Raw genomic sequence first — 27,701 nt, forward strand, 5'->3', positions numbered from 1 at the left:
GGTTTTTGCTGCTTCCGTCCTTTTCCTGCAGGAATGTGGCATCCCGCACAGATTAAATTATAAAGAATATGAAGATGATTGGGTGCACGGTCCATCAGTCTGGTCTGGATCAAATGAGTCCAGATCAGCAGGGGTCGCCATACTTTTTAAAGGGAACGTTTTAATTGAGAGTTTTAACGAAATTTTACCAGGCAGAATTTTATTGGTCAGCGCTTTTATTAATGGTATTAAATGGCAGTTTTTAAATTTTTATGGTTCTCCTGATAAGAATGAAAGAATAAAAATGTTGGAGATTTTACCCCTTTTTATTAACAATTCTAGTCCTCTTGTTTTATCAGGTGATTTTAATTGTATTTTAAGGGGAGAACGCCGTTTTTCGAACGCAGTGAGTAGGAACTATGATAAGACGTCTTTTATGTTAAAAAACTTGATTTTAGATTTTAATCTCACTGATGTTTTTAAAAAATGTAATTTTAACGTACCAGAGGAAGACGGTGTTACCTGGAGCAATGCAAGCTGTAGCTCCAGGATAGATTTTATTTTTTGTTCTTATCAAGTACTGCCTTTTAACTGTGATCTTTTTACCAATGTTTTTTCTGACCATAAATTATTGTATTTTAAAGTTAAAAGTGATTTTAAAAGGAGAACTGGTAGGAATGCCTGGAAGTTAAACGTGTCCCTTTTAGAAGATCCGCAGGTTTTATCAGATTTTATCACCTTTTACAAGGAATGCAGACGAGCAAAAGACCCCAACACTCCCACCAGTATCTGGTGGGAAAAAATGAAACTAAAAATAAAAGAATTTTTTATCCGTGTTGGGGTTAGGAAAGCTAAAGAAAAACGTGAATTTTATAATATCCTAAATACTCGTCTGCAAACCCTGTACAAATTCAGAGCACATGGGATGGAGGTGGAGAAGGAGGTACATGATCTTAAAAAAGAAATAACTAAGTGCCTGGAGCAGAAAGGAAAAGAAATTATCTTTAGGTCTCGAATACAGCATCTTGAGGAAAACGAGACCTGCTCCAGGTATTTTTTTAAGAAAATACATGAAAATAGAAGGTTAATAGAAAACATTGAAGGAGTGAATGATGTACAGGGTATTTTTAAAAAGGTGCAAGAGTTTTATGCGGATCTTTTTAATGTAAAACACATTGATGAATGTTTTATGAATGACTCGTTAAAGGAGATCACCAATTTTTTAGATCCTGTCTCACAGTCTTTTTTATTGCAGAATATTTCAGAGCAGGAGATTTTAGAGACCGTCAAGAGTTTTAAAACAGGTAAAGTGCCTGGGCCGGATGGTATACCCATTGAATTTTATGTTACTTTTTATGGTATTTTAAAAGAAGATTTGTTCTCCCTTTTTACGGAAGTCTTTAAGTCTAAAATCCTCCCAGGCTCATGGAAGAAGGGTGATGTCTCCCTGCTATTCAAAAAGGGAGACCGGTCGGAACTCAAAAACTGGAGACCAATCACCCTTCTGAACTGCGACTATAAAATAATGGCGAAACTGTGTGCTAACAGCTTAAAGAACGTAATCCATAAAATAATTCATACAAACCAAGTCTGTGGGGTGCCTGGGAGGAGTTTATGGGAGAACCTAAACCTTTTAAAGGATGTAATTAGCGACACCAAATTAAGAAAAGGAAAGCTGGCGGTTTTATCCATAGATTTTGAAAAAGCTTTCGACAGGGTGTCACATTTTTATCTTTTTAAGGTTTTAGAGAAAATGGGTATACCTGATGGCTTTTTATTGTCTCTTAGAGCTTTTTATGATAACTGTACTAGTAAAATTTTAGTAAATGGTTTTAAGACACAGGGCGTGATTTTAAATTCCGGAGTGAAGCAGGGGTGTCCCTTGTCCCCACTACTCTTCATTTGCGCAATAGAGCCTCTTTTATGTACAATACGAAAGGATAAGCAGATCCATGGAGTCCCCCTGCCAGGAGGAGGGGGACTAGAGGCGAAGGTAGTGGGGTACATGGACGATGTTGCGGTGTTTTGCAGGGACACCCCATCGCTTCAGAAGACGCTAAAACAGATTCAATATTTTAATTGTGCCTCCGGTTTTAAAGTCAATTTTAACAAAAGTAACATTTTAAACATAGGCGGAATGCCTTTGTATGATGTGCCCGTCCCTGTGTCTGAGTCGGTGCAGATTTTAGGTGTCTCCTTTGACGAGTCTAATAATGGTTTTAATAGCTGGGACTTGGTGGCTCAAAAAATAAATAAGAAAATATGTATGTGGAACATGCGAGAACTTACAATGGAAGGGAAGGTTTTAATTACAAAAATGGTGCTTTTACCTATTTTATTGTATTTAAGTCTGGTTTTCCCACCCCCCGAAATGGTTCTAAAGAAAATAACAAAAGCTTGTTTTACTTTCTTTTGGAGTTCTAAGAGCGAAAAATTAAAGAGACAAATTGTGATAAAACCGAACTCCAGGGGCGGTAAGGATTTTCCAGATTTTAAAGCTTTCCTTTTAATAAAGTTTTTTAGCATGTGTTTTACTACTGTTTTTAAAGATAGCTACTGGTCTTATTTTGTTCGTTTTAATACTGGTTATTTTATGCGGAGGAACGGCTGGTTTTCTACAGTTTTAAGTTGCCCTTATTCTTTGAATTTACCCCCTCAATACATGATTTTAGGAAAAATTTTAAACTTATATAATTTTAAAGGTAAAAGTGTTCAGGATCTGTGCAATAGCAAAAAACTACTAAAGGAAATAAAAGAAACCAGTACCGTGACTCCCATCAAAAATTTTAACGAACAGAAGTGTATACAGATTTGGAAGATGTTGAGTATTAATTATCTTTTTAATTCACAGAAGGACCTGGCCTGGAGCTGCGCACACGAGTGTCTTCCATGCCGGGCATTCCAGCACCGAAGAGGATTATCCAACTCTGCAACCTGCCCGAGGGAGGGATGCCGACAAGAGGAGACCGTGCACCATCTAATATGGACTTGTTTTTACTCGCAGAAAATATGGACAAAGATACTCCCTCTGGTAAAAAGGATAACTGGACTAAAAGACTTAAATATTGCAGTGGTTTTTTATTGTTGCCTGGAATGCCCAACACGGACTCAAGAGACTATTGCATGGAAGATCATAAACTGTGTGAAGGCAGCTCTGTGGAAGGCCAGGAATATTTTATTGTTCAAGCATGAGGTTTTATCTGTGAAGGACATTTTATCTATCTGTTTTTATGAAATGTACCAGTACTATCTTTTAGACAAGAAGAGATTTCCGCTTTTATCTAGAAAATGGTTTTTAAAAGAATGGAATTCTATCTTGTAAAGCCACCAAGTGCCCATTTTATGTTTTAATATGTTGTAAATATGTTATTTATATGTAACTGTATTTATTGACATATTTGCACAACTTTGTTAACATTATTTAATTTTTAATAAAGTTGCCCCCGTAAGGGTAGTCAAGTTAAAAAAAAAAAAAAAAAAATCTGTTCTTATCAGTTTAATATCTGATACGTCCCCTATCTGGGGACCATATATTAAATGGATTTTTGAGAACGGGGGCTGATTTCGAAGCTTGCTTCCGTCGCCCTATGCATTGACCCGATATGGCAGTATCTTCGGGTACAGTGCACCACCCCCTTACAGGGTTAAAAAGAAAGATTCCTACTTTCATTGCTACCTGCTTGCTTGCTGGCTAGCCAGCTAGCCAGCCCTGTGGGCCTTGCTGCTGCTGCTTCTGCAGCCAAAAAGCAAAAGGTGGTGCTGCTGCTGCTTCTGCTGCTTCTGCTTCTGCTTGTGTCTGGCCGCTGTTGGAGCGTCCAGGCACAGGACTTCTGCTGCTGCTGACTAAATGGCCTCCTTAATTGGATCATTTGAGTAGCCAGCACACCTGTGCAGGTAGGGCATGACATGATAGGCAGCTGCCTTGATAGCGGGTGGGTGCTGAATGTTCCTAATTGACAAAATAAGATTAATGCTTATGAAGAAATATAAAATCTCATCCCTTCCCCAATATCGCGCCACACCCCTACCCCTTAATTCCCTGGTTGAACTTGATGGACATATGTCTTTTTTCGACCGTACTAACTATGTAACTATGTAACATAACATGGGGGGGGGGGGGGGGGGTCTCCTGGCTGTTCACACAGGTGTGTCATTGCTGTACATTGACCATGCATTGCTTCTGTGGTATTGCAAAGGCAAAGACAAATGCTTCCAGCCATCCATTGCACTAATGGATTGGTCATCAGCTGGCTGTCTATGTCCCGCATCAATATAGACCAAAGTACAGAGGGTTAGGCTATGCTATTGTGCACCTACCTGATGCATCAGAAGGTGCGAGGCCCTTGCTAAATTCTGTGCACAGACTTTGAGATCTATGCTTTAGACTGTATCTAAACCTGCTCCAACATGGACTGACATTCTGGCCTACTTTCAGCCGATGCGACTTGTCTGTCGCTGAACAGTCGCTTTTTATGTATTCAGCACCTATGTATAATGTTGTAAAAATGCTCTAGAAGCTAAAGTCGCAGAAATGTCGCACATATTTGGCCTGCAACTTTCTGTGCGACAAATTCAGACAGGAAAAATCAGTATAAATCCTTAGAAAATTATCCCCCAGTGTCTCCATCTGCTGGCGGTATTGAATAAGCATTGCTGCACTGATGGGGTATGCATTAGACGAAAAAAAAGAAGAAAAAGAAGAATAATACGCCCAGAAAAGAGGCGAAAAGGAGAAAAACGTAAAAAAACGTGAAAAAAAAGTAAGAGGAAGAGAAGGGAAAAAAAGGTGGAAATGGGTTTAAAAGTGATTTCGGCGGAGAAATATATATATATATATATATATATATATATATATATATATATACGCGCACACACACACATATATATAAACGTATTCTCCGTTGAGATATTGCAGCCGCTGCTGTGTCCAGGCCCAGGAGCCTTAGCACTGTGCTATGATGTCACTCAATACCACTGACATCACTAGGTGTAAACAACATCTCTCCTTTGCTGTGTATGTGACTATGGAGCTGTTTGGTGATGTCGTCTATTACGGCCTTCATAGAAGCAACAGGAGATTGTTGCATCCATCTACAACCCTCAGAACTACAGTGCTATGATGTCACTCACTTCCACAGGCCTTGCAGAGTGTAAACAACAACAACCCAGCTTTGTTGTGTATGTAACCATAGGGATTTGTGATGTCACCTAGAACCTTCACAGCAGCGACAGCTTTATGAGGAGCATCAGCACTGCTCTGCCTGAGCAGAACCATCACCGCCATAGGTTGTCAAATAACCCGGATTTAACCCACACAGGTAAGTCCAATGGGGTGCAGGCATGTCCTCTATGCTTACAGCTTCCCGTGGGTGTTGGTTTGATACCGTTTGGGGACAGCCAAGGAGGCATCTGCAGGCAACAAAGGTAGGTGTGTGCTTGTGTGTGTGTTTCCTATGCAGATCCTAAGCCCAGTGTCACATGCAAGTAGGAGGAGTAAGAAGGGTTCCTGGCAAATCCGGGTTATGGATTGCATTTAAAAAGGCCCCGTGGGAGTGCAATGGGCCCCTGTCTTGCTGCTTAGCAATAATGGTATGGGTTTAGGTTCTGCTGTGTGTACTGGTGGTTGACTGCCCCCCAGCCCAGAGTGTGCATGGAAAATTGTCTGGCAGCCTCCCTGACAGCAAGCAGTGATAGTGCCCATGAAGGGGACCTTGTTGGGCCCGCCCCTTTCACGGTTATCGCTTCTCGGCCTTTTGGCTAAGATCAAGTGTAGTATCTGTTCTTATCAGTTTAATATCTGATACGTCCCCTATCTGGGGACCATATATTAAATGGATTTTTGAGAACGGGGGCTGATTTCGAAGCTTGCTTCCGTCGCCCTATGCATTGACCCGATATGGCAGTATCTTCGGGTACAGTGCACCACCCCCTTACAGGGTTAAAAAGAAAGATTCCTACTTTCATTGCTACCTGCTTGCTTGCTGGCTAGCCAGCTAGCCAGCCCTGTGGGCCTTGCTGCTGCTGCTTCTGCAGCCAAAAAGCAAAAGGTGGTGCTGCTGCTGCTTCTGCTGCTTCTGCTTCTGCTTGTGTCTGGCCGCTGTTGGAGCGTCCAGGCACAGGACTTCTGCTGCTGCTGACTAAATGGCCTCCTTAATTGGATCATTTGAGTAGCCAGCACACCTGTGCAGGTAGGGCATGACATGATAGGCAGCTGCCTTGATAGCGGGTGGGTGCTGAATGTTCCTAATTGACAAAATAAGATTAATGCTTATGAAGAAATATAAAATCTCATCCCTTCCCCAATATCGCGCCACACCCCTACCCCTTAATTCCCTGGTTGAACTTGATGGACATATGTCTTTTTTCGACCGTACTAACTATGTAACTATGTAACATAACATGGGGGGGGGGGGGGGGGGGGGTCTCCTGGCTGTTCACACAGGTGTGTCATTGCTGTACATTGACCATGCATTGCTTCTGTGGTATTGCAAAGGCAAAGACAAATGCTTCCAGCCATCCATTGCACTAATGGATTGGTCATCAGCTGGCTGTCTATGTCCCGCATCAATATAGACCAAAGTACAGAGGGTTAGGCTATGCTATTGTGCACCTACCTGATGCATCAGAAGGTGCGAGGCCCTTGCTAAATTCTGTGCACAGACTTTGAGATCTATGCTTTAGACTGTATCTAAACCTGCTCCAACATGGACTGACATTCTGGCCTACTTTCAGCCGATGCGACTTGTCTGTCGCTGAACAGTCGCTTTTTATGTATTCAGCACCTATGTATAATGTTGTAAAAATGCTCTAGAAGCTAAAGTCGCAGAAATGTCGCACATATTTGGCCTGCAACTTTCTGTGCGACAAATTCAGACAGGAAAAATCAGTATAAATCCTTAGAAAATTATCCCCCAGTGTCTCCATCTGCTGGCGGTATTGAATAAGCATTGCTGCACTGATGGGGTATGCATTAGACGAAAAAAAAGAAGAAAAAGAAGAATAATACGCCCAGAAAAGAGGCGAAAAGGAGAAAAACGTAAAAAAACGTGAAAAAAAAGTAAGAGGAAGAGAAGGGAAAAAAAGGTGGAAATGGGTTTAAAAGTGATTTCGGCGGAGAAATATATATATATATATATATATATATATATATATATACGCGCACACACACACATATATATAAACGTATTCTCCGTTGAGATATTGCAGCCGCTGCTGTGTCCAGGCCCAGGAGCCTTAGCACTGTGCTATGATGTCACTCAATACCACTGACATCACTAGGTGTAAACAACATCTCTCCTTTGCTGTGTATGTGACTATGGAGCTGTTTGGTGATGTCGTCTATTACGGCCTTCATAGAAGCAACAGGAGATTGTTGCATCCATCTACAACCCTCAGAACTACAGTGCTATGATGTCACTCACTTCCACAGGCCTTGCAGAGTGTAAACAACAACAACCCAGCTTTGTTGTGTATGTAACCATAGGGATTTGTGATGTCACCTAGAACCTTCACAGCAGCGACAGCTTTATGAGGAGCATCAGCACTGCTCTGCCTGAGCAGAACCATCACCGCCATAGGTTGTCAAATAACCCGGATTTAACCCACACAGGTAAGTCCAATGGGGTGCAGGCATGTCCTCTATGCTTACAGCTTCCCGTGGGTGTTGGTTTGATACCGTTTGGGGACAGCCAAGGAGGCATCTGCAGGCAACAAAGGTAGGTGTGTGCTTGTGTGTGTGTTTCCTATGCAGATCCTAAGCCCAGTGTCACATGCAAGTAGGAGGAGTAAGAAGGGTTCCTGGCAAATCCGGGTTATGGATTGCATTTAAAAAGGCCCCGTGGGAGTGCAATGGGCCCCTGTCTTGCTGCTTAGCAATAATGGTATGGGTTTAGGTTCTGCTGTGTGTACTGGTGGTTGACTGCCCCCCAGCCCAGAGTGTGCATGGAAAATTGTCTGGCAGCCTCCCTGACAGCAAGCAGTGATAGTGCCCATGAAGGGGACCTTGTTGGGCCCGCCCCTTTCACGGTTATCGCTTCTCGGCCTTTTGGCTAAGATCAAGTGTAGTATCTGTTCTTATCAGTTTAATATCTGATACGTCCCCTATCTGGGGACCATATATTAAATGGATTTTTGAGAACGGGGGCTGATTTCGAAGCTTGCTTCCGTCGCCCTATGCATTGACCCGATATGGCAGTATCTTCGGGTACAGTGCACCACCCCCTTACAGGGTTAAAAAGAAAGATTCCTACTTTCATTGCTACCTGCTTGCTTGCTGGCTAGCCAGCTAGCCAGCCCTGTGGGCCTTGCTGCTGCTGCTTCTGCAGCCAAAAAGCAAAAGGTGGTGCTGCTGCTGCTTCTGCTGCTTCTGCTTCTGCTTGTGTCTGGCCGCTGTTGGAGCGTCCAGGCACAGGACTTCTGCTGCTGCTGACTAAATGGCCTCCTTAATTGGATCATTTGAGTAGCCAGCACACCTGTGCAGGTAGGGCATGACATGATAGGCAGCTGCCTTGATAGCGGGTGGGTGCTGAATGTTCCTAATTGACAAAATAAGATTAATGCTTATGAAGAAATATAAAATCTCATCCCTTCCCCAATATCGCGCCACACCCCTACCCCTTAATTCCCTGGTTGAACTTGATGGACATATGTCTTTTTTCGACCGTACTAACTATGTAACTATGTAACATAACATGGGGGGGGGGGGGGGGGGGGGGGTCTCCTGGCTGTTCACACAGGTGTGTCATTGCTGTACATTGACCATGCATTGCTTCTGTGGTATTGCAAAGGCAAAGACAAATGCTTCCAGCCATCCATTGCACTAATGGATTGGTCATCAGCTGGCTGTCTATGTCCCGCATCAATATAGACCAAAGTACAGAGGGTTAGGCTATGCTATTGTGCACCTACCTGATGCATCAGAAGGTGCGAGGCCCTTGCTAAATTCTGTGCACAGACTTTGAGATCTATGCTTTAGACTGTATCTAAACCTGCTCCAACATGGACTGACATTCTGGCCTACTTTCAGCCGATGCGACTTGTCTGTCGCTGAACAGTCGCTTTTTATGTATTCAGCACCTATGTATAATGTTGTAAAAATGCTCTAGAAGCTAAAGTCGCAGAAATGTCGCACATATTTGGCCTGCAACTTTCTGTGCGACAAATTCAGACAGGAAAAATCAGTATAAATCCTTAGAAAATTATCCCCCAGTGTCTCCATCTGCTGGCGGTATTGAATAAGCATTGCTGCACTGATGGGGTATGCATTAGACGAAAAAAAAGAAGAAAAAGAAGAATAATACGCCCAGAAAAGAGGCGAAAAGGAGAAAAACGTAAAAAAACGTGAAAAAAAAGTAAGAGGAAGAGAAGGGAAAAAAAGGTGGAAATGGGTTTAAAAGTGATTTCGGCGGAGAAATATATATATATATATATATATATATATATATATATATATATATACGCGCACACACACACATATATATAAACGTATTCTCCGTTGAGATATTGCAGCCGCTGCTGTGTCCAGGCCCAGGAGCCTTAGCACTGTGCTATGATGTCACTCAATACCACTGACATCACTAGGTGTAAACAACATCTCTCCTTTGCTGTGTATGTGACTATGGAGCTGTTTGGTGATGTCGTCTATTACGGCCTTCATAGAAGCAACAGGAGATTGTTGCATCCATCTACAACCCTCAGAACTACAGTGCTATGATGTCACTCACTTCCACAGGCCTTGCAGAGTGTAAACAACAACAACCCAGCTTTGTTGTGTATGTAACCATAGGGATTTGTGATGTCACCTAGAACCTTCACAGCAGCGACAGCTTTATGAGGAGCATCAGCACTGCTCTGCCTGAGCAGAACCATCACCGCCATAGGTTGTCAAATAACCCGGATTTAACCCACACAGGTAAGTCCAATGGGGTGCAGGCATGTCCTCTATGCTTACAGCTTCCCGTGGGTGTTGGTTTGATACCGTTTGGGGACAGCCAAGGAGGCATCTGCAGGCAACAAAGGTAGGTGTGTGCTTGTGTGTGTGTTTCCTATGCAGATCCTAAGCCCAGTGTCACATGCAAGTAGGAGGAGTAAGAAGGGTTCCTGGCAAATCCGGGTTATGGATTGCATTTAAAAAGGCCCCGTGGGAGTGCAATGGGCCCCTGTCTTGCTGCTTAGCAATAATGGTATGGGTTTAGGTTCTGCTGTGTGTACTGGTGGTTGACTGCCCCCCAGCCCAGAGTGTGCATGGAAAATTGTCTGGCAGCCTCCCTGACAGCAAGCAGCGATAGTGCCCATGAAGGGGACCTTGTTGGGCCCGCCCCTTTCACGGTTATCGCTTCTCGGCCTTTTGGCTAAGATCAAGTGTAGTATCTGTTCTTATCAGTTTTCATGCTGGTGGGGATGGGTGCTGCATGGAGGATGCAGGTGTACCAGGGCTTTCCGGGGCTGGTTCTGAGGAATCAGCTCGACGGCTGCCCCGATGTGACCTGTTCCCTCCGGGTCTCGCCATGAGGCTGAGAGGGTCTAGAGCCGAGGTACTTTTGTGCCTCGGGGAGTGGTGACCCCGAGGTGCCGAAACTCACTGGGAGAATAGGCTCACTGAGTTGAAGCACGGGCACCATAATCTCTTCACCTTGTGGCACTCACCTCTTGATTCCCGGCCTTCTGGCTAGGATCAGAGAAATTTTTATAGATCCGGCCGGATGTCCGGGCAGTATATCTGCACACATTCACTTATTTATTTATTTTTTGTCTCACTGTGTCACTTTTTGCGTGTTGTGTGTTCACAGGATTTGTCAGGATGCGGTAGCCCTTCTGGGTGTCCCTCCTGGCGGTCTAGGGGAGGTGTGTGTGGCCATTAGGTTCCGCACCTCCCTGCAAACACCCCGGGTACTCCTGCTTCGCAGGGTACCTACCGTAATCGGCTCTGCGGGCAGATACCTTGGCTAACGCCAAGGGGGATGCCGGGAGCATTTGTGGTCTCCTAGTAGCTTCGGCGAAAAGGGACATCGAACCTGGAACCTCGCAGGTACCTTTTGGTCCGGAGGCGAAGGGTAAGGTTTGTTGGGGGGCCTCTCTCCTATCGGAGAAGGGCTTGCGATAGACCGCATCCTTTGTGCACGTTTTTTTAGTGTAACACGTTTGCACTTTTTCTTGCACTTTGGGTGAATCGAAAGCACGTTCCTCGGCTTTAGATAAAAAAAAAAAAAAATCTGTTCTTATCAGTTTAATATCTGATACGTCCCCTATCTGGGGACCATATATTAAATGGATTTTTGAGAACGGGGGCTGATTTCGAAGCTTGCTTCCGTCGCCCTATGCATTGACCCGATATGGCAGTATCTTCGGGTACAGTGCACCACCCCCTTACAGGGTTAAAAAGAAAGATTCCTACTTTCATTGCTACCTGCTTGCTTGCTGGCTAGCCAGCTAGCCAGCCCTGTGGGCCTTGCTGCTGCTGCTTCTGCAGCCAAAAAGCAAAAGGTGGTGCTGCTGCTGCTTCTGCTGCTTCTGCTTCTGCTTGTGTCTGGCCGCTGTTGGAGCGTCCAGGCACAGGACTTCTGCTGCTGCTGACTAAATGGCCTCCTTAATTGGATCATTTGAGTAGCCAGCACACCTGTGCAGGTAGGGCATGACATGATAGGCAGCTGCCTTGATAGCGGGTGGGTGCTGAATGTTCCTAATTGACAAAATAAGATTAATGCTTATGAAGAAATATAAAATCTCATCCCTTCCCCAATATCGCGCCACACCCCTACCCCTTAATTCCCTGGTTGAACTTGATGGACATATGTCTTTTTTCGACCGTACTAACTATGTAACTATGTAACATAACATGGGGGGGGGGGGGGGGGGTCTCCTGGCTGTTCACACAGGTGTGTCATTGCTGTACATTGACCATGCATTGCTTCTGTGGTATTGCAAAGGCAAAGACAAATGCTTCCAGCCATCCATTGCACTAATGGATTGGTCATCAGCTGGCTGTCTATGTCCCGCATCAATATAGACCAAAGTACAGAGGGTTAGGCTATGCTATTGTGCACCTACCTGATGCATCAGAAGGTGCGAGGCCCTTGCTAAATTCTGTGCACAGACTTTGAGATCTATGCTTTAGACTGTATCTAAACCTGCTCCAACATGGACTGACATTCTGGCCTACTTTCAGCCGATGCGACTTGTCTGTCGCTGAACAGTCGCTTTTTATGTATTCAGCACCTATGTATAATGTTGTAAAAATGCTCTAGAAGCTAAAGTCGCAGAAATGTCGCACATATTTGGCCTGCAACTTTCTGTGCGACAAATTCAGACAGGAAAAATCAGTATAAATCCTTAGAAAATTATCCCCCAGTGTCTCCATCTGCTGGCGGTATTGAATAAGCATTGCTGCACTGATGGGGTATGCATTAGACGAAAAAAAAGAAGAAAAAGAAGAATAATACGCCCAGAAAAGAGGCGAAAAGGAGAAAAACGTAAAAAAACGTGAAAAAAAAGTAAGAGGAAGAGAAGGGAAAAAAAGGTGGAAATGGGTTTAAAAGTGATTTCGGCGGAGAAATATATATATATATATATATATATATATATATATATATATATATACGCGCACACACACACATATATATAAACGTATTCTCCGTTGAGATATTGCAGCCGCTGCTGTGTCCAGGCCCAGGAGCCTTAGCACTGTGCTATGATGTCACTCAATACCACTGACATCACTAGGTGTAAACAACATCTCTCCTTTGCTGTGTATGTGACTATGGAGCTGTTTGGTGATGTCGTCTATTATGGCCTTCATAGAAGCAACAGGAGATTGTTGCATCCATCTACAACCCTCAGAACTACAGTGCTATGATGTCACTCACTTCCACAGGCCTTGCAGAGTGTAAACAACAACAACCCAGCTTTGTTGTGTATGTAACCATAGGGATTTGTGATGTCACCTAGAACCTTCACAGCAGCGACAGCTTTATGAGGAGCATCAGCACTGCTCTGCCTGAGCAGAACCATCACCGCCATAGGTTGTCAAATAACCCGGATTTAACCCACACAGGTAAGTCCAATGGGGTGCAGGCATGTCCTCTATGCTTACAGCTTCCCGTGGGTGTTGGTTTGATACCGTTTGGGGACAGCCAAGGAGGCATCTGCAGGCAACAAAGGTAGGTGTGTGCTTGTGTGTGTGTTTCCTATGCAGATCCTAAGCCCAGTGTCACATGCAAGTAGGAGGAGTAAGAAGGGTTCCTGGCAAATCCGGGTTATGGATTGCATTTAAAAAGGCCCCGTGGGAGTGCAATGGGCCCCTGTCTTGCTGCTTAGCAATAATGGTATGGGTTTAGGTTCTGCTGTGTGTACTGGTGGTTGACTGCCCCCCAGCCCAGAGTGTGCATGGAAAATTGTCTGGCAGCCTCCCTGACAGCAAGCAGTGATAGTGCCCATGAAGGGGACCTTGTTGGGCCCGCCCCTTTCACGGTTATCGCTTCTCGGCCTTTTGGCTAAGATCAAGTGTAGTATCTGTTCTTATCAGTTTAATATCTGATACGTCCCCTATCTGGGGACCATATATTAAATGGATTTTTGAGAACGGGGGCTGATTTCGAAGCTTGCTTCCGTCGCCCTATGCATTGACCCGATATGGCAGTATCTTCGGGTACAGTGCACCACCCCCTTACAGGGTTAAAAAGAAAGATTCCTACTTTCATTGCTACCTGCTTGCTTGCTGGCTAGCCAGCTAGCCAGCCCTGTGGGCCTTGCTGCTGCTGCTTCTGCAGCCAAAAAGCAAAAGGTGGTGCTGCTGCTGCTTCTGCTGCTTCTGCTTCTGCTTGTGTCTGGCCGCTGTTGGAGCGTCCAGGCACAGGACTTCTGCTGCTGCTGACTAAATGGCCTCCTTAATTGGATCATTTGAGTAGCCAGCACACCTGTGCAGGTAGGGCATGACATGATAGGCAGCTGCCTTGATAGCGGGTGGGTGCTGAATGTTCCTAATTGACAAAATAAGATTAATGCTTATGAAGAAATATAAAATCTCATCCCTTCCCCAATATCGCGCCACACCCCTACCCCTTAATTCCCTGGTTGAACTTGATGGACATATGTCTTTTTTCGACCGTACTAACTATGTAACTATGTAACATAACATGGGGGGGGGGGGGGGGGGGTCTCCTGGCTGTTCACACAGGTGTGTCATTGCTGTACATTGACCATGCATTGCTTCTGTGGTATTGCAAAGGCAAAGACAAATGCTTCCAGCCATCCATTGCACTAATGGATTGGTCATCAGCTGGCTGTCTATGTCCCGCATCAATATAGACCAAAGTACAGAGGGTTAGGCTATGCTATTGTGCACCTACCTGATGCATCAGAAGGTGCGAGGCCCTTGCTAAATTCTGTGCACAGACTTTGAGATCTATGCTTTAGACTGTATCTAAACCTGCTCCAACATGGACTGACATTCTGGCCTACTTTCAGCCGATGCGACTTGTCTGTCGCTGAACAGTCGCTTTTTATGTATTCAGCACCTATGTATAATGTTGTAAAAATGCTCTAGAAGCTAAAGTCGCAGAAATGTCGCACATATTTGGCCTGCAACTTTCTGTGCGACAAATTCAGACAGGAAAAATCAGTATAAATCCTTAGAAAATTATCCCCCAGTGTCTCCATCTGCTGGCGGTATTGAATAAGCATTGCTGCACTGATGGGGTATGCATTAGACGAAAAAAAAGAAGAAAAAGAAGAATAATACGCCCAGAAAAGAGGCGAAAAGGAGAAAAACGTAAAAAAACGTGAAAAAAAAGTAAGAGGAAGAGAAGGGAAAAAAAGGTGGAAATGGGTTTAAAAGTGATTTCGGCGGAGAAATATATATATATATATATATATATATATATATATATATATATATATACGCGCACACACACACATATATATAAACGTATTCTCCGTTGAGATATTGCAGCCGCTGCTGTGTCCAGGCCCAGGAGCCTTAGCACTGTGCTATGATGTCACTCAATACCACTGACATCACTAGGTGTAAACAACATCTCTCCTTTGCTGTGTATGTGACTATGGAGCTGTTTGGTGATGTCGTCTATTACGGCCTTCATAGAAGCAACAGGAGATTGTTGCATCCATCTACAACCCTCAGAACTACAGTGCTATGATGTCACTCACTTCCACAGGCCTTGCAGAGTGTAAACAACAACAACCCAGCTTTGTTGTGTATGTAACCATAGGGATTTGTGATGTCACCTAGAACCTTCACAGCAGCGACAGCTTTATGAGGAGCATCAGCACTGCTCTGCCTGAGCAGAACCATCACCGCCATAGGTTGTCAAATAACCCGGATTTAACCCACACAGGTAAGTCCAATGGGGTGCAGGCATGTCCTCTATGCTTACAGCTTCCCGTGGGTGTTGGTTTGATACCGTTTGGGGACAGCCAAGGAGGCATCTGCAGGCAACAAAGGTAGGTGTGTGCTTGTGTGTGTGTTTCCTATGCAGATCCTAAGCCCATCACATGCAAGTAGGAGGAGTAAGAAGGGTTCCTGGCAAATCCGGGTTATGGATTGCATTTAAAAAGGCCCCGTGGGAGTGCAATGGGCCCCTGTCTTGCTGCTTAGCAATAATGGTATGGGTTTAGGTTCTGCTGTGTGTACTGGTGGTTGACTGCCCCCAGCCCAGAGTGTGCATGGAAAATTGTCTGGCAGCCTCCCTGACAGCAAGCAGTGATAGTGCCCATGAAGGGGACCTTGTTGGGCCCGCCCCCCTTTCACGGTTATCGCTTCTCGGCCTTTTGGCTAAGATCAAGTGTAGTATCTGTTCTTATCAGTTTAATATCTGATACGTCCCCTATCTGGGGACCATATATTAAATGGATTTTTGAGAACGGGGGCTGATTTCGAAGCTTGCTTCCGTCGCCCTATGCATTGACCCGATATGGCAGTATCTTCGGGTACAGTGCACCACCCCCTTACAGGGTTAAAAAGAAAGATTCCTACTTTCATTGCTACCTGCTTGCTTGCTGGCTAGCCAGCTAGCCAGCCCTGTGGGCCTTGCTGCTGCTGCTTCTGCAGCCAAAAAGCAAAAGGTGGTGCTGCTGCTGCTTCTGCTGCTTCTGCTTCTGCTTGTGTCTGGCCGCTGTTGGAGCGTCCAGGCACAGGACTTCTGCTGCTGCTGACTAAATGGCCTCCTTAATTGGATCATTTGAGTAGCCAGCACACCTGTGCAGGTAGGGCATGACATGATAGGCAGCTGCCTTGATAGCGGGTGGGTGCTGAATGTTCCTAATTGACAAAATAAGATTAATGCTTATGAAGAAATATAAAATCTCATCCCTTCCCCAATATCGCGCCACACCCCTACCCCTTAATTCCCTGGTTGAACTTGATGGACATATGTCTTTTTTCGACCGTACTAACTATGTAACTATGTAACATAACATGGGGGGGGGGGGGGGGGTCTCCTGGCTGTTCACACAGGTGTGTCATTGCTGTACATTGACCATGCATTGCTTCTGTGGTATTGCAAAGGCAAAGACAAATGCTTCCAGCCATCCATTGCACTAATGGATTGGTCATCAGCTGGCTGTCTATGTCCCGCATCAATATAGACCAAAGTACAGAGGGTTAGGCTATGCTATTGTGCACCTACCTGATGCATCAGAAGGTGCGAGGCCCTTGCTAAATTCTGTGCACAGACTTTGAGATCTATGCTTTAGACTGTATCTAAACCTGCTCCAACATGGACTGACATTCTGGCCTACTTTCAGCCGATGCGACTTGTCTGTCGCTGAACAGTCGCTTTTTATGTATTCAGCACCTATGTATAATGTTGTAAAAATGCTCTAGAAGCTAAAGTCGCAGAAATGTCGCACATATTTGGCCTGCAACTTTCTGTGCGACAAATTCAGACAGGAAAAATCAGTATAAATCCTTAGAAAATTATCCCCCAGTGTCTCCATCTGCTGGCGGTATTGAATAAGCATTGCTGCACTGATGGGGTATGCATTAGACGAAAAAAAAGAAGAAAAAGAAGAATAATACGCCCAGAAAAGAGGCGAAAAGGAGAAAAACGTAAAAAAACGTGAAAAAAAAGTAAGAGGAAGAGAAGGGAAAAAAAGGTGGAAATGGGTTTAAAAGTGATTTCGGCGGAGAAATATATATATATATATATATATATATATATATATATATATATACGCGCACACACACACATATATATAAACGTATTCTCCGTTGAGATATTGCAGCCGCTGCTGTGTCCAGGCCCAGGAGCCTTAGCACTGTGCTATGATGTCACTCAATACCACTGACATCACTAGGTGTAAACAACATCTCTCCTTTGCTGTGTATGTGACTATGGAGCTGTTTGGTGATGTCGTCTATTACGGCCTTCATAGAAGCAACAGGAGATTGTTGCATCCATCTACAACCCTCAGAACTACAGTGCTATGATGTCACTCACTTCCACAGGCCTTGCAGAGTGTAAACAACAACAACCCAGCTTTGTTGTGTATGTAACCATAGGGATTTGTGATGTCACCTAGAACCTTCACAGCAGCGACAGCTTTATGAGGAGCATCAGCACTGCTCTGCCTGAGCAGAACCATCACCGCCATAGGTTGTCAAATAACCCGGATTTAACCCACACAGGTAAGTCCAATGGGGTGCAGGCATGTCCTCTATGCTTACAGCTTCCCGTGGGTGTTGGTTTGATACCGTTTGGGGACAGCCAAGGAGGCATCTGCAGGCAACAAAGGTAGGTGTGTGCTTGTGTGTGTGTTTCCTATGCAGATCCTAAGCCCAGTGTCACATGCAAGTAGGAGGAGTAAGAAGGGTTCCTGGCAAATCCGGGTTATGGATTGCATTTAAAAAGGCCCCGTGGGAGTGCAATGGGCCCCTGTCTTGCTGCTTAGCAATAATGGTATGGGTTTAGGTTCTGCTGTGTGTACTGGTGGTTGACTGCCCCCCAGCCCAGAGTGTGCATGGAAAATTGTCTGGCAGCCTCCCTGACAGCAAGCAGTGATAGTGCCCATGAAGGGGACCTTGTTGGGCCCGCCCCTTTCACGGTTATCGCTTCTCGGCCTTTTGGCTAAGATCAAGTGTAGTATCTGTTCTTATCAGTTTAATATCTGATACGTCCCCTATCTGGGGACCATATATTAAATGGATTTTTGAGAACGGGGGCTGATTTCGAAGCTTGCTTCCGTCGCCCTATGCATTGACCCGATATGGCAGTATCTTCGGGTACAGTGCACCACCCCCTTACAGGGTTAAAAAGAAAGATTCCTACTTTCATTGCTACCTGCTTGCTTGCTGGCTAGCCAGCTAGCCAGCCCTGTGGGCCTTGCTGCTGCTGCTTCTGCAGCCAAAAAGCAAAAGGTGGTGCTGCTGCTGCTTCTGCTGCTTCTGCTTCTGCTTGTGTCTGGCCGCTGTTGGAGCGTCCAGGCACAGGACTTCTGCTGCTGCTGACTAAATGGCCTCCTTAATTGGATCATTTGAGTAGCCAGCACACCTGTGCAGGTAGGGCATGACATGATAGGCAGCTGCCTTGATAGCGGGTGGGTGCTGAATGTTCCTAATTGACAAAATAAGATTAATGCTTATGAAGAAATATAAAATCTCATCCCTTCCCCAATATCGCGCCACACCCCTACCCCTTAATTCCCTGGTTGAACTTGATGGACATATGTCTTTTTTCGACCGTACTAACTATGTAACTATGTAACATAACATGGGGGGGGGGGGGGGGGTCTCCTGGCTGTTCACACAGGTGTGTCATTGCTGTACATTGACCATGCATTGCTTCTGTGGTATTGCAAAGGCAAAGACAAATGCTTCCAGCCATCCATTGCACTAATGGATTGGTCATCAGCTGGCTGTCTATGTCCCGCATCAATATAGACCAAAGTACAGAGGGTTAGGCTATGCTATTGTGCACCTACCTGATGCATCAGAAGGTGCGAGGCCCTTGCTAAATTCTGTGCACAGACTTTGAGATCTATGCTTTAGACTGTATCTAAACCTGCTCCAACATGGACTGACATTCTGGCCTACTTTCAGCCGATGCGACTTGTCTGTCGCTGAACAGTCGCTTTTTATGTATTCAGCACCTATGTATAATGTTGTAAAAATGCTCTAGAAGCTAAAGTCGCAGAAATGTCGCACATATTTGGCCTGCAACTTTCTGTGCGACAAATTCAGACAGGAAAAATCAGTATAAATCCTTAGAAAATTATCCCCCAGTGTCTCCATCTGCTGGCGGTATTGAATAAGCATTGCTGCACTGATGGGGTATGCATTAGACGAAAAAAAAGAAGAAAAAGAAGAATAATACGCCCAGAAAAGAGGCGAAAAGGAGAAAAACGTAAAAAAACGTGAAAAAAAAGTAAGAGGAAGAGAAGGGAAAAAAAGGTGGAAATGGGTTTAAAAGTGATTTCGGCGGAGAAATATATATATATATATATATATATATATATATATATATATATATACGCGCACACACACACATATATATAAACGTATTCTCCGTTGAGATATTGCAGCCGCTGCTGTGTCCAGGCCCAGGAGCCTTAGCACTGTGCTATGATGTCACTCAATACCACTGACATCACTAGGTGTAAACAACATCTTTCCTTTGCTGTGTATGTGACTATGGAGCTGTTTGGTGATGTCGTCTATTACGGCCTTCATAGAAGCAACAGGAGATTGTTGCATCCATCTACAACCCTCAGAACTACAGTGCTATGATGTCACTCACTTCCACAGGCCTTGCAGAGTGTAAACAACAACAACCCAGCTTTGTTGTGTATGTAACCATAGGGATTTGTGATGTCACCTAGAACCTTCACAGCAGCGACAGCTTTATGAGGAGCATCAGCACTGCTCTGCCTGAGCAGAACCATCACCGCCATAGGTTGTCAAATAACCCGGATTTAACCCACACAGGTAAGTCCAATGGGGTGCAGGCATGTCCTCTATGCTTACAGCTTCCCGTGGGTGTTGGTTTGATACCGTTTGGGGACAGCCAAGGAGGCATCTGCAGGCAACAAAGGTAGGTGTGTGCTTGTGTGTGTGTTTCCTATGCAGATCCTAAGCCCAGTGTCACATGCAAGTAGGAGGAGTAAGAAGGGTTCCTGGCAAATCCGGGTTATGGATTGCATTTAAAAAGGCCCCGTGGGAGTGCAATGGGCCCCTGTCTTGCTGCTTAGCAATAATGGTATGGGTTTAGGTTCTGCTGTGTGTACTGGTGGTTGACTGCCCCCCAGCCCAGAGTGTGCATGGAAAATTGTCTGGCAGCCTCCCTGACAGCAAGCAGTGATAGTGCCCATGAAGGGGACCTTGTTGGGCCCGCCCCTTTCACGGTTATCGCTTCTCGGCCTTTTGGCTAAGATCAAGTGTAGTATCTGTTCTTATCAGTTTAATATCTGATACGTCCCCTATCTGGGGACCATATATTAAATGGATTTTTGAGAACGGGGGCTGATTTCGAAGCTTGCTTCCGTCGCCCTATGCATTGACCCGATATGGCAGTATCTTCGGGTACAGTGCACCACCCCCTTACAGGGTTAAAAAGAAAGATTCCTACTTTCATTGCTACCTGCTTGCTTGCTGGCTAGCCAGCTAGCCAGCCCTGTGGGCCTTGCTGCTGCTGCTTCTGCAGCCAAAAAGCAAAAGGTGGTGCTGCTGCTGCTTCTGCTGCTTCTGCTTCTGCTTGTGTCTGGCCGCTGTTGGAGCGTCCAGGCACAGGACTTCTGCTGCTGCTGACTAAATGGCCTCCTTAATTGGATCATTTGAGTAGCCAGCACACCTGTGCAGGTAGGGCATGACATGATAGGCAGCTGCCTTGATAGCGGGTGGGTGCTGAATGTTCCTAATTGACAAAATAAGATTAATGCTTATGAAGAAATATAAAATCTCATCCCTTCCCCAATATCGCGCCACACCCCTACCCCTTAATTCCCTGGTTGAACTTGATGGACATATGTCTTTTTTCGACCGTACTAACTATGTAACTATGTAACATAACATGGGGGGGGGGGGGGGGGGGGTCTCCTGGCTGTTCACACAGGTGTGTCATTGCTGTACATTGACCATGCATTGCTTCTGTGGTATTGCAAAGGCAAAGACAAATGCTTCCAGCCATCCATTGCACTAATGGATTGGTCATCAGCTGGCTGTCTATGTCCCGCATCAATATAGACCAAAGTACAGAGGGTTAGGCTATGCTATTGTGCACCTACCTGATGCATCAGAAGGTGCGAGGCCCTTGCTAAATTCTGTGCACAGACTTTGAGATCTATGCTTTAGACTGTATCTAAACCTGCTCCAACATGGACTGACATTCTGGCCTACTTTCAGCCGATGCGACTTGTCTGTCGCTGAACAGTCGCTTTTTATGTATTCAGCACCTATGTATAATGTTGTAAAAATGCTCTAGAAGCTAAAGTCGCAGAAATGTCGCACATATTTGGCCTGCAACTTTCTGTGCGACAAATTCAGACAGGAAAAATCAGTATAAATCCTTAGAAAATTATCCCCCAGTGTCTCCATCTGCTGGCGGTATTGAATAAGCATTGCTGCACTGATGGGGTATGCATTAGACGAAAAAAAAGAAGAAAAAGAAGAATAATACGCCCAGAAAAGAGGCGAAAAGGAGAAAAACGTAAAAAAACGTGAAAAAAAAGTAAGAGGAAGAGAAGGGAAAAAAAGGTGGAAATGGGTTTAAAAGTGATTTCGGCGGAGAAATATATATATATATATATATATATATATATATATATATATATATACGCGCACACACACACATATATATAAACGTATTCTCCGTTGAGATATTGCAGCCGCTGCTGTGTCCAGGCCCAGGAGCCTTAGCACTGTGCTATGATGTCACTCAATACCACTGACATCACTAGGTGTAAACAACATCTCTCCTTTGCTGTGTATGTGACTATGGAGCTGTTTGGTGATGTCGTCTATTACGGCCTTCATAGAAGCAACAGGAGATTGTTGCATCCATCTACAACCCTCAGAACTACAGTGCTATGATGTCACTCACTTCCACAGGCCTTGCAGAGTGTAAACAACAACAACCCAGCTTTGTTGTGTATGTAACCATAGGGATTTGTGATGTCACCTAGAACCTTCACAGCAGCGACAGCTTTATGAGGAGCATCAGCACTGCTCTGCCTGAGCAGAACCATCACCGCCATAGGTTGTCAAATAACCCGGATTTAACCCACACAGGTAAGTCCAATGGGGTGCAGGCATGTCCTCTATGCTTACAGCTTCCCGTGGGTGTTGGTTTGATACCGTTTGGGGACAGCCAAGGAGGCATCTGCAGGCAACAAAGGTAGGTGTGTGCTTGTGTGTGTGTTTCCTATGCAGATCCTAAGCCCAGTGTCACATGCAAGTAGGAGGAGTAAGAAGGGTTCCTGGCAAATCCGGGTTATGGATTGCATTTAAAAAGGCCCCGTGGGAGTGCAATGGGCCCCTGTCTTGCTGCTTAGCAATAATGGTATGGGTTTAGGTTCTGCTGTGTGTACTGGTGGTTGACTGCCCCCCAGCCCAGAGTGTGCATGGAAAATTGTCTGGCAGCCTCCCTGACAGCAAGCAGTGATAGTGCCCATGAAGGGGACCTTGTTGGGCCCGCCCCTTTCACGGTTATCGCTTCTCGGCCTTTTGGCTAAGATCAAGTGTAGTATCTGTTCTTATCAGTTTAATATCTGATACGTCCCCTATCTGGGGACCATATATTAAATGGATTTTTGAGAACGGGGGCTGATTTCGAAGCTTGCTTCCGTCGCCCTATGCATTGACCCGATATGGCAGTATCTTCGGGTACAGTGCACCACCCCCTTACAGGGTTAAAAAGAAAGATTCCTACTTTCATTGCTACCTGCTTGCTTGCTGGCTAGCCAGCTAGCCAGCCCTGTGGGCCTTGCTGCTGCTGCTTCTGCAGCCAAAAAGCAAAAGGTGGTGCTGCTGCTGCTTCTGCTGCTTCTGCTTCTGCTTGTGTCTGGCCGCTGTTGGAGCGTCCAGGCACAGGACTTCTGCTGCTGCTGACTAAATGGCCTCCTTAATTGGATCATTTGAGTAGCCAGCACACCTGTGCAGGTAGGGCATGACATGATAGGCAGCTGCCTTGATAGCGGGTGGGTGCTGAATGTTCCTAATTGACAAAATAAGATTAATGCTTATGAAGAAATATAAAATCTCATCCCTTCCCCAATATCGCGCCACACCCCTACCCCTTAATTCCCTGGTTGAACTTGATGGACATATGTCTTTTTTCGACCGTACTAACTATGTAACTATGTAACATAACATGGGGGGGGGGGGGGGGGGTCTCCTGGCTGTTCACACAGGTGTGTCATTGCTGTACATTGACCATGCATTGCTTCTGTGGTATTGCAAAGGCAAAGACAAATGCTTCCAGCCATCCATTGCACTAATGGATTGGTCATCAGCTGGCTGTCTATGTCCCGCATCAATATAGACCAAAGTACAGAGGGTTAGGCTATGCTATTGTGCACCTACCTGATGCATCAGAAGGTGCGAGGCCCTTGCTAAATTCTGTGCACAGACTTTGAGATCTATGCTTTAGACTGTATCTAAACCTGCTCCAACATGGACTGACATTCTGGCCTACTTTCAGCCGATGCGACTTGTCTGTCGCTGAACAGTCGCTTTTTATGTATTCAGCACCTATGTATAATGTTGTAAAAATGCTCTAGAAGCTAAAGTCGCAGAAATGTCGCACATATTTGGCCTGCAACTTTCGACAAATTCAGACAGGAAAAATCAGTATAAATCCTTAGAAAATTATCCCCCAGTGTCTCCATCTGCTGGCGGTATTGAATAAGCATTGCTGCACTGATGGGGTATGCATTAGACGAAAAAAAAGAAGAAAAAGAAGAATAATACGCCCAGAAAAGAGGCGAAAAGGAGAAAAACGTAAAAAAACGTGAAAAAAAAGTAAGAGGAAGAGAAGGGAAAAAAAGGTGGAAATGGGTTTAAAAGTGATTTCGGCGGAGAAATATATATATATATATATATATATATATATATATATACGCGCACACACACACATATATATAAACGTATTCTCCGTTGAGATATTGCAGCCGCTGCTGTGTCCAGGCCCAGGAGCCTTAGCACTGTGCTATGATGTCACTCAATACCACTGACATCACTAGGTGTAAACAACATCTCTCCTTTGCTGTGTATGTGACTATGGAGCTGTTTGGTGATGTCGTCTATTACGGCCTTCATAGAAGCAACAGGAGATTGTTGCATCCATCTACAACCCTCAGAACTACAGTGCTATGATGTCACTCACTTCCACAGGCCTTGCAGAGTGTAAACAACAACAACCCAGCTTTGTTGTGTATGTAACCATAGGGATTTGTGATGTCACCTAGAACCTTCACAGCAGCGACAGCTTTATGAGGAGCATCAGCACTGCTCTGCCTGAGCAGAACCATCACCGCCATAGGTTGTCAAATAACCCGGATTTAACCCACACAGGTAAGTCCAATGGGGTGCAGGCATGTCCTCTATGCTTACAGCTTCCCGTGGGTGTTGGTTTGATACCGTTTGGGGACAGCCAAGGAGGCATCTGCAGGCAACAAAGGTAGGTGTGTGCTTGTGTGTGTGTTTCCTATGCAGATCCTAAGCCCAGTGTCACATGCAAGTAGGAGGAGTAAGAAGGGTTCCTGGCAAATCCGGGTTATGGATTGCATTTAAAAAGGCCCCGTGGGAGTGCAATGGGCCCCTGTCTTGCTGCTTAGCAATAATGGTATGGGTTTAGGTTCTGCTGTGTGTACTGGTGGTTGACTGCCCCCCAGCCCAGAGTGTGCATGGAAAATTGTCTGGCAGCCTCCCTGACAGCAAGCAGTGATAGTGCCCATGAAGGGGACCTTGTTGGGCCCGCCCCTTTCACGGTTATCGCTTCTCGGCCTTTTGGCTAAGATCAAGTGTAGTATCTGTTCTTATCAGTTTAATATCTGATACGTCCCCTATCTGGGGACCATATATTAAATGGATTTTTGAGAACGGGGGCTGATTTCGAAGCTTGCTTCCGTCGCCCTATGCATTGACCCGATATGGCAGTATCTTCGGGTACAGTGCACCACCCCCTTACAGGGTTAAAAAGAAAGATTCCTACTTTCATTGCTACCTGCTTGCTTGCTGGCTAGCCAGCTAGCCAGCCCTGTGGGCCTTGCTGCTGCTGCTTCTGCAGCCAAAAAGCAAAAGGTGGTGCTGCTGCTGCTTCTGCTGCTTCTGCTTCTGCTTGTGTCTGGCCGCTGTTGGAGCGTCCAGGCACAGGACTTCTGCTGCTGCTGACTAAATGGCCTCCTTAATTGGATCATTTGAGTAGCCAGCACACCTGTGCAGGTAGGGCATGACATGATAGGCAGCTGCCTTGATAGCGGGTGGGTGCTGAATGTTCCTAATTGACAAAATAAGATTAATGCTTATGAAGAAATATAAAATCTCATCCCTTCCCCAATATCGCGCCACACCCCTACCCCTTAATTCCCTGGTTGAACTTGATGGACATATGTCTTTTTTCGACCGTACTAACTATGTAACTATGTAACATAACATGGGGGGGGGGGGGGGGGTCTCCTGGCTGTTCACACAGGTGTGTCATTGCTGTACATTGACCATGCATTGCTTCTGTGGTATTGCAAAGGCAAAGACAAATGCTTCCAGCCATCCATTGCACTAATGGATTGGTCATCAGCTGGCTGTCTATGTCCCGCATCAATATAGACCAAAGTACAGAGGGTTAGGCTATGCTATTGTGCACCTACCTGATGCATCAGAAGGTGCGAGGCCCTTGCTAAATTCTGTGCACAGACTTTGAGATCTATGCTTTAGACTGTATCTAAACCTGCTCCAACATGGACTGACATTCTGGCCTACTTTCAGCCGATGCGACTTGTCTGTCGCTGAACAGTCGCTTTTTATGTATTCAGCACCTATGTATAATGTTGTAAAAATGCTCTAGAAGCTAAAGTCGCAGAAATGTCGCACATATTTGGCCTGCAACTTTCTGTGCGACAAATTCAGACAGGAAAAATCAGTATAAATCCTTAGAAAATTATCCCCCAGTGTCTCCATCTGCTGGCGGTATTGAATAAGCATTGCTGCACTGATGGGGTATGCATTAGACGAAAAAAAAGAAGAAAAAGAAGAATAATACGCCCAGAAAAGAGGCGAAAAGGAGAAAAACGTAAAAAAACGTGAAAAAAAAGTAAGAGGAAGAGAAGGGAAAAAAAGGTGGAAATGGGTTTAAAAGTGATTTCGGCGGAGAAATATATATATATATATATATATATATATATATATATATATATACGCGCACACACACACATATATATAAACGTATTCTCCGTTGAGATATTGCAGCCGCTGCTGTGTCCAGGCCCAGGAGCCTTAGCACTGTGCTATGATGTCACTCAATACCACTGACATCACTAGGTGTAAACAACATCTCTCCTTTGCTGTGTATGTGACTATGGAGCTGTTTGGTGATGTCGTCTATTACGGCCTTCATAGAAGCAACAGGAGATTGTTGCATCCATCTACAACCCTCAGAACTACAGTGCTATGATGTCACTCACTTCCACAGGCCTTGCAGAGTGTAAACAACAACAACCCAGCTTTGTTGTGTATGTAACCATAGGGATTTGTGATGTCACCTAGAACCTTCACAGCAGCGACAGCTTTATGAGGAGCATCAGCACTGCTCTGCCTGAGCAGAACCATCACCGCCATAGGTTGTCAAATAACCCGGATTTAACCCACACAGGTAAGTCCAATGGGGTGCAGGCATGTCCTCTATGCTTACAGCTTCCCGTGGGTGTTGGTTTGATACCGTTTGGGGACAGCCAAGGAGGCATCTGCAGGCAACAAAGGTAGGTGTGTGCTTGTGTGTGTGTTTCCTATGCAGATCCTAAGCCCAGTGTCACATGCAAGTAGGAGGAGTAAGAAGGGTTCCTGGCAAATCCGGGTTATGGATTGCATTTAAAAAGGCCCCGTGGGAGTGCAATGGGCCCCTGTCTTGCTGCTTAGCAATAATGGTATGGGTTTAGGTTCTGCTGTGTGTACTGGTGGTTGACTGCCCCCCAGCCCAGAGTGTGCATGGAAAATTGTCTGGCAGCCTCCCTGACAGCAAGCAGTGATAGTGCCCATGAAGGGGACCTTGTTGGGCCCGCCCCTTTCACGGTTATCGCTTCTCGGCCTTTTGGCTAAGATCAAGTGTAGTATCTGTTCTTATCAGTTTAATATCTGATACGTCCCCTATCTGGGGACCATATATTAAATGGATTTTTGAGAACGGGGGCTGATTTCGAAGCTTGCTTCCGTCGCCCTATGCATTGACCCGATATGGCAGTATCTTCGGGTACAGTGCACCACCCCCTTACAGGGTTAAAAAGAAAGATTCCTACTTTCATTGCTACCTGCTTGCTTGCTGGCTAGCCAGCTAGCCAGCCCTGTGGGCCTTGCTGCTGCTGCTTCTGCAGCCAAAAAGCAAAAGGTGGTGCTGCTGCTGCTTCTGCTGCTTCTGCTTCTGCTTGTGTCTGGCCGCTGTTGGAGCGTCCAGGCACAGGACTTCTGCTGCTGCTGACTAAATGGCCTCCTTAATTGGATCATTTGAGTAGCCAGCACACCTGTGCAGGTAGGGCATGACATGATAGGCAGCTGCCTTGATAGCGGGTGGGTG

General features: G+C 45.3%; 9 non-coding genes and 3 pseudogenes across 9 annotated transcripts; all 12 read left to right on the forward strand.

The window, feature by feature from the left end:
• The first annotated feature begins 3,400 nt into the window (after nucleotides 1-3,400).
• On the forward strand, nucleotides 3,401-3,613 carry LOC130309252 (U2 spliceosomal RNA; annotated as a pseudogene).
• A 2,103-nt stretch (nucleotides 3,614-5,716) lies between these two features.
• On the forward strand, nucleotides 5,717-5,907 carry LOC130309259 (U2 spliceosomal RNA). Its single transcript, XR_008857949.1, has one exon. It is a non-coding gene; the product is annotated as a U2 spliceosomal RNA (small nuclear RNA).
• A 2,100-nt stretch (nucleotides 5,908-8,007) lies between these two features.
• LOC130309260 (U2 spliceosomal RNA) lies at nucleotides 8,008-8,198 on the forward strand. The gene has a single exon (XR_008857950.1). It is a non-coding gene; the product is annotated as a U2 spliceosomal RNA (small nuclear RNA).
• Nucleotides 8,199-10,308: 2,110 nt separating this feature from the next.
• On the forward strand, nucleotides 10,309-10,468 carry LOC130309255 (U2 spliceosomal RNA; annotated as a pseudogene).
• A 692-nt stretch (nucleotides 10,469-11,160) lies between these two features.
• On the forward strand, nucleotides 11,161-11,341 carry LOC130309253 (U2 spliceosomal RNA; annotated as a pseudogene).
• Nucleotides 11,342-13,446: 2,105 nt separating this feature from the next.
• On the forward strand, nucleotides 13,447-13,637 carry LOC130309226 (U2 spliceosomal RNA). Its single transcript, XR_008857923.1, has one exon. It is a non-coding gene; the product is annotated as a U2 spliceosomal RNA (small nuclear RNA).
• Nucleotides 13,638-15,743: 2,106 nt separating this feature from the next.
• LOC130309227 (U2 spliceosomal RNA) lies at nucleotides 15,744-15,934 on the forward strand. The gene has a single exon (XR_008857924.1). It is a non-coding gene; the product is annotated as a U2 spliceosomal RNA (small nuclear RNA).
• A 2,102-nt stretch (nucleotides 15,935-18,036) lies between these two features.
• LOC130309228 (U2 spliceosomal RNA) lies at nucleotides 18,037-18,227 on the forward strand. Its single transcript, XR_008857925.1, has one exon. It is a non-coding gene; the product is annotated as a U2 spliceosomal RNA (small nuclear RNA).
• Nucleotides 18,228-20,331: 2,104 nt separating this feature from the next.
• LOC130309229 (U2 spliceosomal RNA) lies at nucleotides 20,332-20,522 on the forward strand. The gene has a single exon (XR_008857926.1). It is a non-coding gene; the product is annotated as a U2 spliceosomal RNA (small nuclear RNA).
• Nucleotides 20,523-22,629: 2,107 nt separating this feature from the next.
• LOC130309230 (U2 spliceosomal RNA) lies at nucleotides 22,630-22,820 on the forward strand. The gene has a single exon (XR_008857927.1). It is a non-coding gene; the product is annotated as a U2 spliceosomal RNA (small nuclear RNA).
• Nucleotides 22,821-24,912: 2,092 nt separating this feature from the next.
• On the forward strand, nucleotides 24,913-25,103 carry LOC130309232 (U2 spliceosomal RNA). The gene has a single exon (XR_008857928.1). It is a non-coding gene; the product is annotated as a U2 spliceosomal RNA (small nuclear RNA).
• Nucleotides 25,104-27,205: 2,102 nt separating this feature from the next.
• On the forward strand, nucleotides 27,206-27,396 carry LOC130309233 (U2 spliceosomal RNA). The gene has a single exon (XR_008857929.1). It is a non-coding gene; the product is annotated as a U2 spliceosomal RNA (small nuclear RNA).
• The last annotated feature ends 305 nt before the right edge of the window (nucleotides 27,397-27,701 follow it).

This window comes from Hyla sarda, unplaced genomic scaffold, assembly GCF_029499605.1.
Source record: "Hyla sarda isolate aHylSar1 unplaced genomic scaffold, aHylSar1.hap1 scaffold_1518, whole genome shotgun sequence".
In the NCBI taxonomy this organism is placed as follows: domain Eukaryota; kingdom Metazoa; phylum Chordata; class Amphibia; order Anura; family Hylidae; genus Hyla; species Hyla sarda.